General features: G+C 31.5%; 1 long non-coding RNA gene across 1 annotated transcript; it reads right to left on the bottom strand.

The window, feature by feature from the left end:
* Positions 1-492: 492 nt before the first annotated feature.
* On the bottom strand, positions 493-7,307 carry LOC143070744 (uncharacterized). Its single transcript, XR_012976675.1, has 4 exons — positions 7,230-7,307; positions 6,257-6,384; positions 4,351-4,435; positions 493-630 (listed from the first exon to the last, which is right to left on the bottom strand). It is a non-coding gene; the product is annotated as an uncharacterized LOC143070744 (long non-coding RNA).
* Positions 7,308-14,646: the final 7,339 nt, after the last annotated feature.

Raw genomic sequence — 14,646 nt, 5'->3', positions numbered from 1 at the left:
TATAACTGATTATCAGCTACCTCATATGCATGTTTAATGTACCTGTTATCATCCTGAATATGTATGTAATATTTGCAGCTGGATGTTAAGCATACATCAAAACTTAACTATCATTACAATGTATCTTTTTTCAAAGTTTGAAAGGAAGTCGAATTTGAAATTGTACAACAAATTATGCATAACCAAATGTATACCAAACAACATTTCAATACAAACAAGCTATTTTACAATGTCCATTCTTTAATTTCCTCAACGCTCTTCAACTTTGTACTTGTTTGGCTTTATAAAAATTTAGATATGAGCGTCACTGATGAGTCTTATGTAGACGAAACAGGCGTCTGGCATACTTAATTATAATCCTGGTACCTTTGATAACTATTAAGAGTTATGTCCCTTGTAGGTTTATCATGATCTAAAAATAATCAGCTTATGACTAAAAAATTGTCCCTATCAAAGACATATATTGCCAAATGTTAAATAAGAAAAAAACACTTTCCAACTTGAAATTCAATTATATTCATATTTAAGAATATTTTAAACAGTTCACATTTGATAAGTTACTGAAATAGTAACAAATAATATTTGAATGTTCTATCTTCTAAATGCTCCACTCTTTGAATTCTTCTTCATCTGAAAGGATAAAAAAAGAATTATATTTATTGTTATAAGTATTATCTTATATTAGCATACATAATAAAAGCTTTATTTTACTTCTAATATGAATGTTGCTTTTATTAAATGTAAAACAACAATATGAGGCTGTTCCAAAAATAAATGTACATGATCCCACCATGCATACATTTTAATTTGGATATTTCACTTAAATGTTCAAGCAGTGTTCTTAAATAACCACCACCCATCAAATTTTAATAAAAGTTCCTGGAAAAAGCCCCTTAAAATTCTCAATTGAACCAGCTTTTCGGTAACTGCAAGTACTCTCAGATCTTTACCTACTGTCTTTTTGTTGTTGGATGTACAATTACAAATCCATGTCCACTTTGTGCTTTTGTTATATATATGTATTTCTATTTGTATCCATCTAATATTCTGTATGTATGTGCCTGTCCCAAGTAAGGAGCCTGTAGTTCAGTGATTGCTGTTTGTTGCTGCGTTACATAATTTTTTAATTTTTTTTTTATTGTTTTATACATTAATAGGGCTGCCAGTTTTCTCAATTGAATTCTTTAAAGTTTGTTATTTATCATGTTCATACATGTAGCTGACTGTGGTATGGGCTTTGCTTATTCTTGAAGGCTATACAGCGACCTATAGGTCATAATTTCTGTTTCATTTGGTCTCTTGTGGAAAATTGTTTTATCAGCTAATGCTCAGGATAAAATTTGAATATCACAACCAAGGCCATGCGTAAATTTCCAACAAATCTATGACTTCCATGACTGATAAAAGATAAATCAGACATGAACATTTATCTAATTAGCACAAACTAAATTAAAAGTTGGACAAATATGTTGTTTAAATTTTTTGTATTGGACTGGACATGTAAAATGCAATGATTTTTAGTACTTACATATTGTTTACAATTTGATTAAACACTTCTATTCAAATTTAACATAGTTTTAACTGGTAACTTTATTTCATCCATACTTAAACTTCCATAAACTGCAACTTGGAATACATATAAGGCCACCCTTAAAAAATTGTTTGTTTGGCATTGCCGACTCACACTATCAGCAGGTTGGTAGGTAGGTAGGGATTTTTTTTTTTTTTTTACATTTAAAAGCCTTATACATGTAAATCATGAAGTCTCCAGATCAATGTTGTCTAAAGCATTGCAGCATTGTTGTGTGTACATGCTGGTGGTTTCTTTGAAAAGGGTCAACCATCAATGTCACATTCTACATCATATGGATAATTTCACGTAAGACAGTCAGTTTTATTGGCAAAGTTAACCAAAGTACCCAGAAAAAAACACAGAACTGAGGCAGGAAACTGACAAATTAACCATATAAAATGTATGACGTGAAAATTGAACTTTTATTGTGGGACTGCCCATTGAACAGAGGCCTGATGTCACATCTTGAAGTTGTGGTCACAGTTTGGTAAAATTACCATAAGTTAAATGGCTCAACCACTACGGCTCCTGGTACAAATGGACAAAGATTTAAAACTTTGCTTTGGTTTTATAAACATCACTTTCTACACCATATGGGTAATTTCATGGCAGTCAGTTTTAGTGCCGTGCTTAACTGTAGTACTTGAAGGAAAATGCCAACCTGTGGGAGGAAACTGACTAACCTTATCACATCTGACATGAAAATCAAACCTTAATTTTGCAACTGCCCAACTAGGGCTCAAACCAATACCTGGAGGCTAGTAATCATACATGTAAGGTGTGACGAACTACCATACAAACATGCCTACTTCCCCTGATAAGTTTTGAGGATAAAGGATCTGTTCCAAATTAGGATAGCAAAATATTAAAAATTTGGAAGGTTGGCACAAATAGACATGGTGTTTATACTAATATTATCCAAGTGCAAGGTTTTTCAGGGATATGTTTTAAAAGGTATGATAAATTCAAAATGGAAATATGCAGCAGGACAGACAATTTTTGCAGATAAATAAATTATGGGTTGTAATGCTTGTTTGATTAACTGAAATCTGGACATGCATTACATGAATACAGATAAATTAACAAGCCCTTAGAATTGTGGAAAAGGAGGGGATTTTATTCATCACTAGTACACTGGATACATTTATAAATATGTTTCTGTCAGTATCTTTTATGTTTTAAGAATTATCTTATTCATGTTAAGAAGAAAGGCAAGAAAAGGGGGAAGTACTTCAATTGACACAAGATGCTAGTCTTTAAAATATGTATGTATTGTTCCAGGCTAGCATCTACTGGTACAAAAACCTGTAAATCATTATGGTCTTTAAGCTTTGGTGCTTACAGCCATAATTATCTTGAATGCATCATTGTGGTTCTGACTATAGTAGATACTTTGTTCTCTGGTTCAAGGGAAAATTTATCAATGATAAATTTCAAATATTTAATAAGTTCATCAAATGTAAGAGCAACGCATATTTGTTCTGTGATGACTGATGTCCCGGTGAAAAACTTCTATCTCATGAAGCGACAAAGTCAAGCAGAAATCATCTGTTTCTGCTTTACAAAAGATAAAATTGAGTCCTCTACAAGGTCTCTCAGAACGTTTCTTTCAAAGAATAGCTGAAATCCATCTCCCTTAACCAATGCATTGCAGCATAGGGAGATGCCTTCCCCTGCCTCCCGGCCTCTTTGACATTACTTTTGGCAGACTTTTTCTATTCCATGTCATTTAAATGTTTGCTTCCAATACAGTGTAGGGCAAGCGCTTTTAAGATCATGATTTGAAATAAGTAAAGCCAGGAACAAACTCGGTGGATACGATCAATTTCCGGCACAATTTAGATTTTTTAAAATAAAAAAAAATAAATTTCTGAAACGCAAATAAAATTATTTGGGCGGCAAGTTTTTCAGTGGGTCGGGCGGCAATGCCAAACAAATGAAATTTTATTTTAGGCCTAAATTATGAAAGAGGTCAGAAGACAAACAAAAAACTCTTCATTATGATTTATCTTTATTAAATTTAATTCAAAATAATTCAGAGATCATTGGTGATAAAATGTAATGTATATATGTAGTGAAATTTGGTGTTTATTTAAATAAATGAAGTTCAATTTGAAGTTATCATTTTATAATTGAACCAATTAAAATACTTTCTCAAAAATGCTATAGTGTTATTGAACATTTATTCATTCACATCATTCAAAATGTTTTGTTTTTAAATTCATTGTAATCAGATGTAATCATGATTACTTTGCCAATGTAATCATTACTTTAATCAGATACTTTCAGAAATGATGTAATCATTAATTTAATTTAATCATACAAATGACAAAGTAATTGTAATTTAATCAATTACATTGAAAGTAATCGGACCCATCTCTGAACTATACATTATGGATTTTTTTCATTGTTATGGATGTACAGTAGCCCATAATTGCTTACATCCACTTTATTTGAACTTTGGTGGATAGTTGTCTCATTGGCAATCATACCTTATCTTCTCATTTTAATCCTTTCTATTATAGCCTGTTTAATTCAACTTATCAGAATCTAAATAAGTGCATTTTGTATTATATTTTCAAAAGTGTACACAAAAACGTTGTGGTTGGTTTAAAATATTCTAAAACAATAGAAATTCAAACAAAGACATAACATTATTTTCATTTTGGTGTACAAACAATAAGATTACCCATAATCCTTTAGATTCTGAAATGATTTCTTATTTCTTCTTTCCTTCTTTAAAATGTACAATATACACATAAGATATAATTACTTACAAGTTCAGCTATCAACAAAAAAGCTTTCTTTTATAGTCTGACTTGAATAGTGAAGGTGTTGCCTAGCATCTGTTTAACTATGAAGCTGTAAATTAAAAAAAAATAACATCAGATTGTCAATATGTGCTTAAGAACAGGATTGAAACAGAGCAATAAGGAGAAAAAAGGAAAACATTCATCTGGAAATCTTAACTATTTTTTATAAATCTCAATGCTTTGAGCCTTTCATTTAAATCTTTATCAATGAATGAATAAATGGTTCATAAAATGAAATAAGGTCAAGAAAATGATTATGTTCCAGACCGTATGAGTATTTGGGCCGTACGCGTACGGTCTGGACCGTATGCGTACTTTTTCAAAATACTCATACGGTCGGACCGTACGCGTACGGTCTGACTAATATCAAGAAGTTGTCAAAGTTAATTAGATCCATATAACTGATCCATATAACTTAACTCTCAAATAGATATAAAAAAGTTTAATTTATAATTGAAAAAAAAAAACCAACTATATATTTTAATGATTTAAAAAATTCACGCTAATTGAATCTGTTAATCTCTTGTATTTTAAAACATGTCGATCACTCAGTAAAATAATTGAATTATGATCACTAAAATTGAAAATATCGGAAGTAAATATAATGTGGGAGGACAATTGTTTTAGAATATTTACAACTTTACCAAAAATATTTTTGCTATTAAGGAACATACAGAACTGCAAAAATGTAAATGTAAAAAATATTAGTACGTTACATGTGGTAGCAAGTTTAACATTGGTTGAGAGTACCAAAATTAGGATTAAGATATACAATTAAACAAATATTTTATTTCAATTGTTCATTTGTTCATTTTATCCGTGTAATTGTAATAATATTAAATTAGTAAATCTGAAAATAAAGATTGTGATTAATGTTAATTTTTTGAAATTTAACCCATATGATCTAATAACATGTATGGTCAGCTCGTACTGGACCATACGCGTATACTCATACGGTCCGACCGTACGCGTATGGTCGGACCGTACGAGTATAAGTATACGGTCCGGACTGTACACGTACGGTCCAAATACTCATATGGTCTGGAACAATTATATTATACAGTTTTTAAGATCAAAATGAAATTCTAGATATTCCTCAAGGTTCTGAGCATCAGTTTCAGATTGCTGTTAACTTTTTATGTCAATTTAGCGTTTAAGCTATTGTTGCTGTCAACATTGTAAAATCCACAATTATTGGACAGTCATAACTTTAGATTTCAATTTTGAATGAGCTGTCAATAAGACAATTTATGAATTACTGAAACTCTAAATATTCAATCATCTTTGACGAGATTTTGTGTATGCAAGTATATAAATAACCTGCAGTATGAATGATATAATCATTATTTGGTTATGGGTTGTAACAACATTATTGAACAATGAAATTAAAAAAATGTATACACTTGTTTGTTCTCTCCTGGCAGAAAGATAAAGTAAAATATGCTGTATGGGCTTTGCTCATTGTTGAAGGCCGTACAGTGACCTATAGGACAAAGGTGTTAATTTCTGAGTCATTTGGTCTCTTGTGGAGAGTTATCTCAATGGCAATCATACCACATCTTTTCTTTTTTTTTAAATAGAATATACATAGATAAAATAATTGTATTCTTTTCTTTTTCTTATATATATCTAATTATTAACAGATTATATACAACATGTTCTAAACTTAAATGGTGCTTTATCAAACAAATTTTGACTTTTACCATTACTTTACCAAAAAATGACCCCCTCCCCCCCCAAAAAAAAAATGTAAGGAGATGGAAAGTAAGACAGAAAAAAAAACTTTATCCTATTGTGACCTAAACATAAAAAAAATTATATTATAGTATACTTGAATAGGAAATGTTTTCTTGTTTTACTATAAAATTACCTTCAGGTTAACTTGATTACAATCAAAAATTATGCATACTTCTGAAGTGTGATTCTGAAGCACTGCTAGAGTATCATGTCTTCTATTCATCTTACATATATATTTGCCTCAAATTCAGATTTTATTTTCTGAAAAAAAATAAGTATATTCAAATGCCTCCTTCTACTGACTGAAAAACAAATGTCACATACTCATCTTTAGTAATGTTGATATTATGAATATTTTATATCATTAAAGATTGGCATCATTGCACAGGGATTTTATGCTGAGAGACTTAAATATTTTTTTGTCTGTATGTATAAAAATTTCTTTTTTCTTCTCTCTTTATCTTACATTCCTTTTGTTGTGTGATATTAAATTAAGACTTCATTGACTAAGATTGTCAGTTTTCCTTATAAAGGTCTTAGTTTTCTCCACTAATAAAAAACAGGATGCCACGAAATAGCACCATGGTGTTTAAAGTGGCACTTAATATCTCAATATCTCAATTACTTTTTAGTATGAGGAAATAAAAACATCAATGAATCAATAAATGTCCATTTTTTTTTTTATAGGATAAACAGTATTTTTTTTTTTGTATAATGATTCTAAATATGCAGGCTTATTGTACAGTGTGTTAAAAATAAAATAAACGGCTGCAATAGGAGTGCACGATGGCAAGCCCTCCAAATTCATATCAATTTTGTTTAAAGTATAGAATGAAATATAGAAGGCAGTACATTTTTGTACAACATTTGATTTATCATGTTTATAAATTTTTGTATACATGACATCCTTCAGTTGACAAGTAGCAAACAGTTAATGCTAGCATTTTGTTGCAAAGTTACTTAAATATCATATGTAGCATTAATGTAACAAATGAAATATATTCTTTATCTGCACATTTGCCGCAAGCCAAAAGGAAGGTTTTTTTTTTTAGAGCATACTATTTTGTTAAATGCATAACATTTAATAAAATGGAATAAGTGCATACATATCTGTTGGAACTATGCTGAATTGTCCTTCTAACGCTGACCCAGACTTCTCCCTCTGTCATTTTCTTTTTCGTGTCCTCCATAATCAAGACTTCATTCAAGACCTGCTTAATAACTGTCATATGGAAAAAATAAATGCATAAATATTCAGCATTTCATTTACAGTAACATAAACAGTTATTGTCATAGTCTGATAAAACTTTAAAGGAAAATTACAGTAACTACCATAGGCATATTATGATAACTATAGCCATATAAAAAAGAAGATGTGGTATGATTGCCAATGAGACACCTATCCACAAAAGACCAAAATGACACAGACATTAACAACTATAGGTCACTGTACGGCCTTCAACAATGAGCAAAGCCCATACCGCATAGTCAGCTATAACAGGCCCCGATAAATGTAAAACAATTAAAACGAGAAAACTAACTTATTTATGTAAAAAAATGAACGAAAAACAAATATGTAACATATAAACAAACGACAACCACTGAATTACAGCATGTACAGACTGTTACAGGCTCCTGACTTGGGACAGGCACATACATAAATAATGCCATGTTGCAATTTGGGCTTAACATAATTTGATTTCAACCAACATTGTGTGATAAATAGTGGGACAAGTGAAAGTTAATTGCCCGATAACTCAAGTGTCATTCTGTGAACAATTTTGACATGTATCATCATAATCATGTATATTAAATTGTTAAAGGAAAGGAGTTAAATGTTTAGTATGAGACAAGCATGGCAAGTGAAGTTTATATACCACTCCAGATAGATCAGTGTTATACATGTATATCATAACCTGCAGCTGAATATAATCAAAGAGCTGATAGCTCTGAAGTGGAAGAAGGTGAATAAAAGGTAACTTGAATTACCATAAAAGCAGCCCCACTAACCCAGGCTGCTTTGTTCCATTATCGTTATAATGTATTTGTTTTCTTCAAACAAGAAAAGGTCATAAGTACATGGATTTCCCATCCGTACAATCATTTTCTATGTTCAGTTGACTATGAAAATTAGGTAAAATCTTTAATTTGGCAGTAAAATTAAGAAGATCATATCATAAGGAACACATGTGTACTAAGTTTCAAGTTGATTGGATTTCAACTTCATCAATAAAGGGCTGCGCTTTAGCGCATGATACGCCCGTTGCTCTTTTAACTTGTCTTTTATGCTTTAAATGAATTTATATGATCAACTAGAAATATATATACAAATCAAAAAGGATGTTACATTTTAAATAAAATATATTCACCAAAGTTTCATAAAATCCCCCTTTTTTAAGTATAAAAATTCATTACTTAAGAAAACGTAAAATCTAAAATTTATAAAAATTGAAAGGGAGCTTACATCAATAGATATAAACAATTCACCAAAGTTTCATGGACATTGGTGAAAGCCTTTTTCAGTTATTGTCCGAAATGTTGACAATCCCCCTTTTTTTTTATGAATAAAGCCCCATAAATCCAAAACTTAAAATCTGAAATTTATAAAAGTTGAAAGGGAGCTTACATCAATAGATATCAACAATTCACCAAAGTTTCATGGACATTGGTGAAAGCCTTTTTGAGTTATTGTCTGAAGTGTTGAAAATCCCCCTTTTTTTATGAATATAAAGCCCCATAAATCCAAAACTTTAAATCTGAAATTTATAAAAATTGAAAGGGAGTTTACATCAGTAGATATAAACAATTCACCAAAGTTTCATGGACATTGGTGAAAGCCTTTTTGAGTTATTGTCCGAAGTGTTGAAAATCCCCCCTTTTTTATGAATAAAGCCCCATAAATCCAAAACTTAAAATCTGAAATTAAAAAAAAACGAAAGGGAGCTTACGTCAATAGATATAAACAATTCACTTAAGTTTCATGGAAATTGATGAAAGTGTTTTTGAGTTATAGTCCGAAGTGTGGACGACGGACGGACGGACAGACAGACGGACGGACGGACGGACAACGGTATACCATAATACGTCCCGTCTAAAAGACGACGGGCGTATAAAAACTACCTCGACCATAAACTTTATAACCAGAAGCAGGACGGACGGACAGACTAGAAAACATATTGCCCAAAAATGGAGATTAAAAAAGTAAGGCTCGTTACATACCCGCCAACTTTTGAAAGTTCCCAATTCCCATATGGGTTTTTCCTGCACAATTTTTTTTTTAAAGGTTACAATTTTTAGCGATGTATTTTGCACGATCTGGATTGTCTAGAAAAAGTGTCATATTTGTATGATTAACTTGCATGCCTTTTTCTTAAGTCTGTTTGCATGATTCTAGTTTTAATTCGGTAGAAAAAATATACATGAAGCTAGCAGACCAGGGTTTATTTTCCAGAGTAAGAATATTAGATGCTTGTTGAAATTTCCAATTTTAAATTATGCACAAAGATGGACCTTTAACAGGTTGGGAACAACACTCCAAATGAGATTAACCTAACCAGTCTTGCAACTAAGCCCGAGAAATCACATCAAAATGATGTTGAGCTTATCATCTGCACCACTTAAAAAAACACCATAATTTCAAATTAAACTGTCACTCCAATTAAAATTTGTCAGATGACAGGAAGCACATGTTATTTTATCCTGATCCACAAGTGGTAATTGTTGCATAAATGGATTAATAGTAAATACACAGCACTGCCTCCCCCTTTTTTGAGAGGTTTTATTAAAAATGACCCTCCTTTTTATAACATACTATATAAAAATTCATTTACATTTGATAACTATATATTGATTTGGGGTATGTATGATCTTCATTTCATATATGAATATGCTATTCAGAATCTTAAATTATAAATAGTCAATGTTATTATACTAAATTAAACTAATATATGAATCAATATGAAAGTTCACCTTCAAAATTAGTTCCAAATGCGTCCCCCCCTTTTTTCATGGGAAAAATTTGGTTGATTATTTAGGGAATCACTGATGACTAGAGCGGCCCCCTATTAGGTCAGTCAGCCCCCCCCCCCCCCCCCCCTTTACAAAAAGTTCTGGATCTGCTCCTGACTATAGGTGCTAAACGTTATGTTACATGTATATTAAAATTGGTACATTTTTTAGGCCAGAATGGCACACCCCTACCATAAAAATATTGAGGTATCATTTAGTATCAATGGGATCTATCCCCTAGATGAGAAAAGACCTAATTGTTCTTATAATTTTTTCTTTTTTTTCTTCTTACCATCTTTTGACAATCTATTAATACATGCAATAAGAGGGTGTGGTTGAGCTCTCATAGTATTTTAGTAACAACAACTTAATGTATATGTAATGAACTTAATTAAGCTGTTGAAATTTACCGAAATTTACCATATTAAAGATTCAAAGCTTAAATATAACATATAAAACTATGAAAAATAATACATTATTCAAAACTCGTGCTTCTTCTTTTTAATATCTGATGAGGTAATGTGTAGATGTAAAACTAAATCTGAATATTTACTTTTTACTTTTGTAATTTCTTAACTTGAGGGTTTATCAAAAATTTACACACTCAGTTTTTGTTTTAAACATCTGTTTTATGTAATATCATCTGTCCCCTAATCAGTAGTGGATGACATATTTATATCTCTACTTAACCATTTTTTTTTATAATTGAGAGAAGATATGAAATTTTCACTCTGAAGGGCTTAGTTGGAAGACTGTAACTGGAAGATCAGTATAACCCACTGTAAAAAATGAGCACCAAAAAAGTCATTTATATTCATATTATTTGATGAAACCTTTCCCCAAGAACTATGCATCTATTAAGTACTGAATAGTCAAAACATGTCAAAAGAATTTTCTGTTGTTTCTAAACTTATATCTTTTTTAATAATTTGACCCCTCATTTAGAAAAGTTGTTCCAAATATGAATTTTCCCACTTTTGAGTTTAATAAAAATCTTCAAAATGTACTTTATTTTTTTTCAACAGTAAAATGACCCCTTGTTTTAGGGACAGTCCCTCATTTAAGGGACACCACTCATAATTGGGGTGGGGGTGGGGTGGGGGGTCCCAACCTAAATACAAAAATAAAATATGTTACAACCAGTATTATGTCAATAAATTAGTGAAAAAATACTATTTACTATCTTTATCATGTTTTTGGTAGTACAGTAGACTCCGGCCAATGGGATACCCAGATTGTCAGCTAAAAATATCTGATTACCCGATATATTCAATAAGACGATGAATGTATATTCATTAAATATTCTACAATAACAAGTAGATCTATTGCTTAATATGTGAAAGGGCTGGAGGATTGATGGAGTGATTTTTATCAATAACATCACCACGATGTTTGTGAAATAAAATTATCAGCTGATTATGTAGCTAATGAATATATTTGTTTCCACTTGCAGTTTTTAAATCCTATATTTATTAAAATCAATTAAATGTCCTGAAGTATTTATGTAAATTATTATCTTCCATCCATAGTTTGTCTTTACTTGTTTAGTAAACAAATTATTTACATTTTCACACAGGTAAACTAATTTGGCTATAAATAGATTAAAGCATGTCTGTGTAGAATCTCTTATCAAAAATTGTAATTGTTATAATTTTATTTCTTTAAATAATCAAATTTAAATTTATGAAAATATTCATGATTGATAAAATAGTATTGCTTGAAGTTTACGCTTTCAGAGACTATTTATGTTTAGGTCATGGTTCTTCACACTATAGTTGTAAACAAACCAATATGGCCGACACACGTGATTACCTTTGCACATGTGAAAAAAATATTTCTGACAAAAGTCAGATTTCTCTTGTCAAAAGGAATTTATATTTATATTGCAATACATTCTTCAGAAGGAGGTACATTGAGTTTCAATTATATTTCTTTTTCTATGAGCTTAGATTTTAGTCACATTCTCCAAACAGCAACGTATTGCTCTTGTCAACTGAGTCTTGAATAATTTTATAATTAGATTCAAACCATTTGGAGTAGAAGGGCATCTAATTCACATGACAAAGGAAAACAATGAATTAAGACAACAATTTAATAAGAAATATATCCTTTTTATTTACAAAAAAACAAAATCTTCTTGTCTGCAGGATTGCAAATTCGTAACTTCAAGGGCGAACTTGTAAACAGGGCGAGTTGTCCCGATACCAAATTCACGCATGCGTAATACAAATATCTACAGTTAGTAAACAAATAACGTTCATGTGGATGAGATGAAATCTGATAATTTACATAAATAAAAGGGTCATATTTACGATACTGATTGTTTTTCAATCCTAATTTACAAATTAAATGATTCAGATGCCTAATCATGTGTAAAAATCGGTGTCAGGAATCTGAAGTTGTTATGAAATTGTAATACACGAAACGAATGCGGCATACGGAGGCTCAATGCCAAAGGTCAGCCCCTTAAGTCTTCAGAAGACTTGACGTCTTTTTCCACTAAAAAAGGCCTCCTGTATTTGAGTTTTTGCCAGATATTCAGATTCCTCTGGCTTTATTCATGATATTCCAAAATAAAAAAAATCCTCATAACCTAGCTCTTCTTTTCTTTTCATAATCAATGATAATACCACAGTCAATTGGATGTTAATCAACCTAAAATCAATCAATCTTTTCATAATTTTTTTAAATTTTAAATGGATATATAAATATAAACTAATCTACCAATGAACATGTATCTATAAATACTAACTTTAGTTCTCTTTTAAACTTCTGAATTATATTTCATTTGGGAAAAGGGGGATCCAGGATTTTTAAAAGGGGGCATCAAGATAGTTTTACAGAGATTATAAAAAGTTGTAGTGTCTTTGGTAATTTTCTTTTAAAAGAAAGCCGAAGGCTGTGTTTTTTTATCAACTAATTTGCTCTCCTTTGGCACTTCTCTTTTTTTTCATTCACACTAGTCCAAATAATTATGACGTCTTGCAAGGCTATTTTAGTTTTTTCTGGGACGCCTTCCTACGACTTTGGACTACATTCACACCACCAAAACACAAACAATAATAAAAGTCAATATGGGAAAATGTAACATTTTTCCGTACGTAAAATATGAAAAGGTCTACATTTTTAATTAGGCGTATTTATATAAAAAGGGTGGGGTAACAAAACCACAGCAGCACACCCTATCAATTAAGTATTGAGGTCTCCCAGCTCGACCCCAACACCACCGCAAGAATTAACTAGACTATAGTATTACTATTGTCAACATGCCTAAATGGGTTGTGAGATAAAATATGATATCTGCTATATCTTCATTGATTTCCAGAGTATCTGCATGGCTTTAGTTTAGGACAGATCAGTTTATATAGCTACCTTGTGATATTTCTTAAGGGTGTGGAGAGTAAAACCCCACATTGACAGAAACAAGAGCCTGTGCCGTGGTAATTTTCTTTCAAAAATTGCACAGGCACTTATTCTGTCAATGTGGGGTTTACAATCCACACCCGTACGAAGTGATTTTTCGTAAGGGGTGGATAGTAAACCCCACATTGACAAAAACAAGTGCCTGTGTATTTTTGTGATCTGGTCTTCATGATACACTCATAAAAATCATACCGCCCAGACACGTATAAATGTTGTTGTGACAGTAACATTTTAATGAAAAAAGGACACACAACTCGCATACCAAAATTTATATTGGGCCCCCCAGCTTTGTCTGGCAAAACAGCCGTTGGACGTCAGAGTAATCTCGGACTAACCAAATATCTGTATATCATTTATATCACATGATTTAACTGTTTAAATTTAAGACATTTAAAATTTTGGTGTTATGACATTGACACTGACAGGTTTTTCAAATTTTCGGGCTGTCAAGTTTTTCATGAAGACCGCCTTTGTTTTGGGATTGGTATATTATAATTTACTACTGTACACATGCCTGTAGAACGTGTTTGTGAAAAATATACCTGATATATATATCTCCAAGAGCTGTATTATATCTAAACTGGTTCGCCGTTCTATCTAAAGCTTTGCACCGAAGGAACGGGTTGGAGCTATTGTCACATTGGCATTAATTGGATGAGTCTTACAAATTCAACGATTCGCTAATAAAATTGGCCAATTAAAGTGATAGGAAATTGACCTCAAATGTTAATACTGCGATGCCTCGAATAAAAAGTATCTGTTAATTTACCCCATGGTAGTAGGGCAGATAAATGACCAACGAGCGTGTTAACATGTTCTTGACAATCTGAGCCGGTATCTTTTATTCCCTTAAGAACTCAGTAGGGTAATAAATGTGCTAATTTTTCTTTGATTTGCTATCAGTATAATACATAATCAAACATAGCCCATGATGTACTAGTCTCGTCGAATTATTAAATCCCGTGGTCAGAATTCTGACCACGGGATTTAGGCCATACCTGTTGTCAGTGTAGCGATAAGTGAACACAACAGGGGTCCAGTTTATATTATATCTCCGTTTCCAGTACTGTGGTGTCAATATTCATGTCGTCT

Source organism: Mytilus galloprovincialis, chromosome 4, assembly GCF_965363235.1.
Source record: "Mytilus galloprovincialis chromosome 4, xbMytGall1.hap1.1, whole genome shotgun sequence".
NCBI lineage: Eukaryota > Metazoa > Mollusca > Bivalvia > Mytilida > Mytilidae > Mytilus > Mytilus galloprovincialis.
Note: the sequence above shows the minus strand (reverse complement) of the source record. Positions and strands in the feature narration are given on the sequence as shown.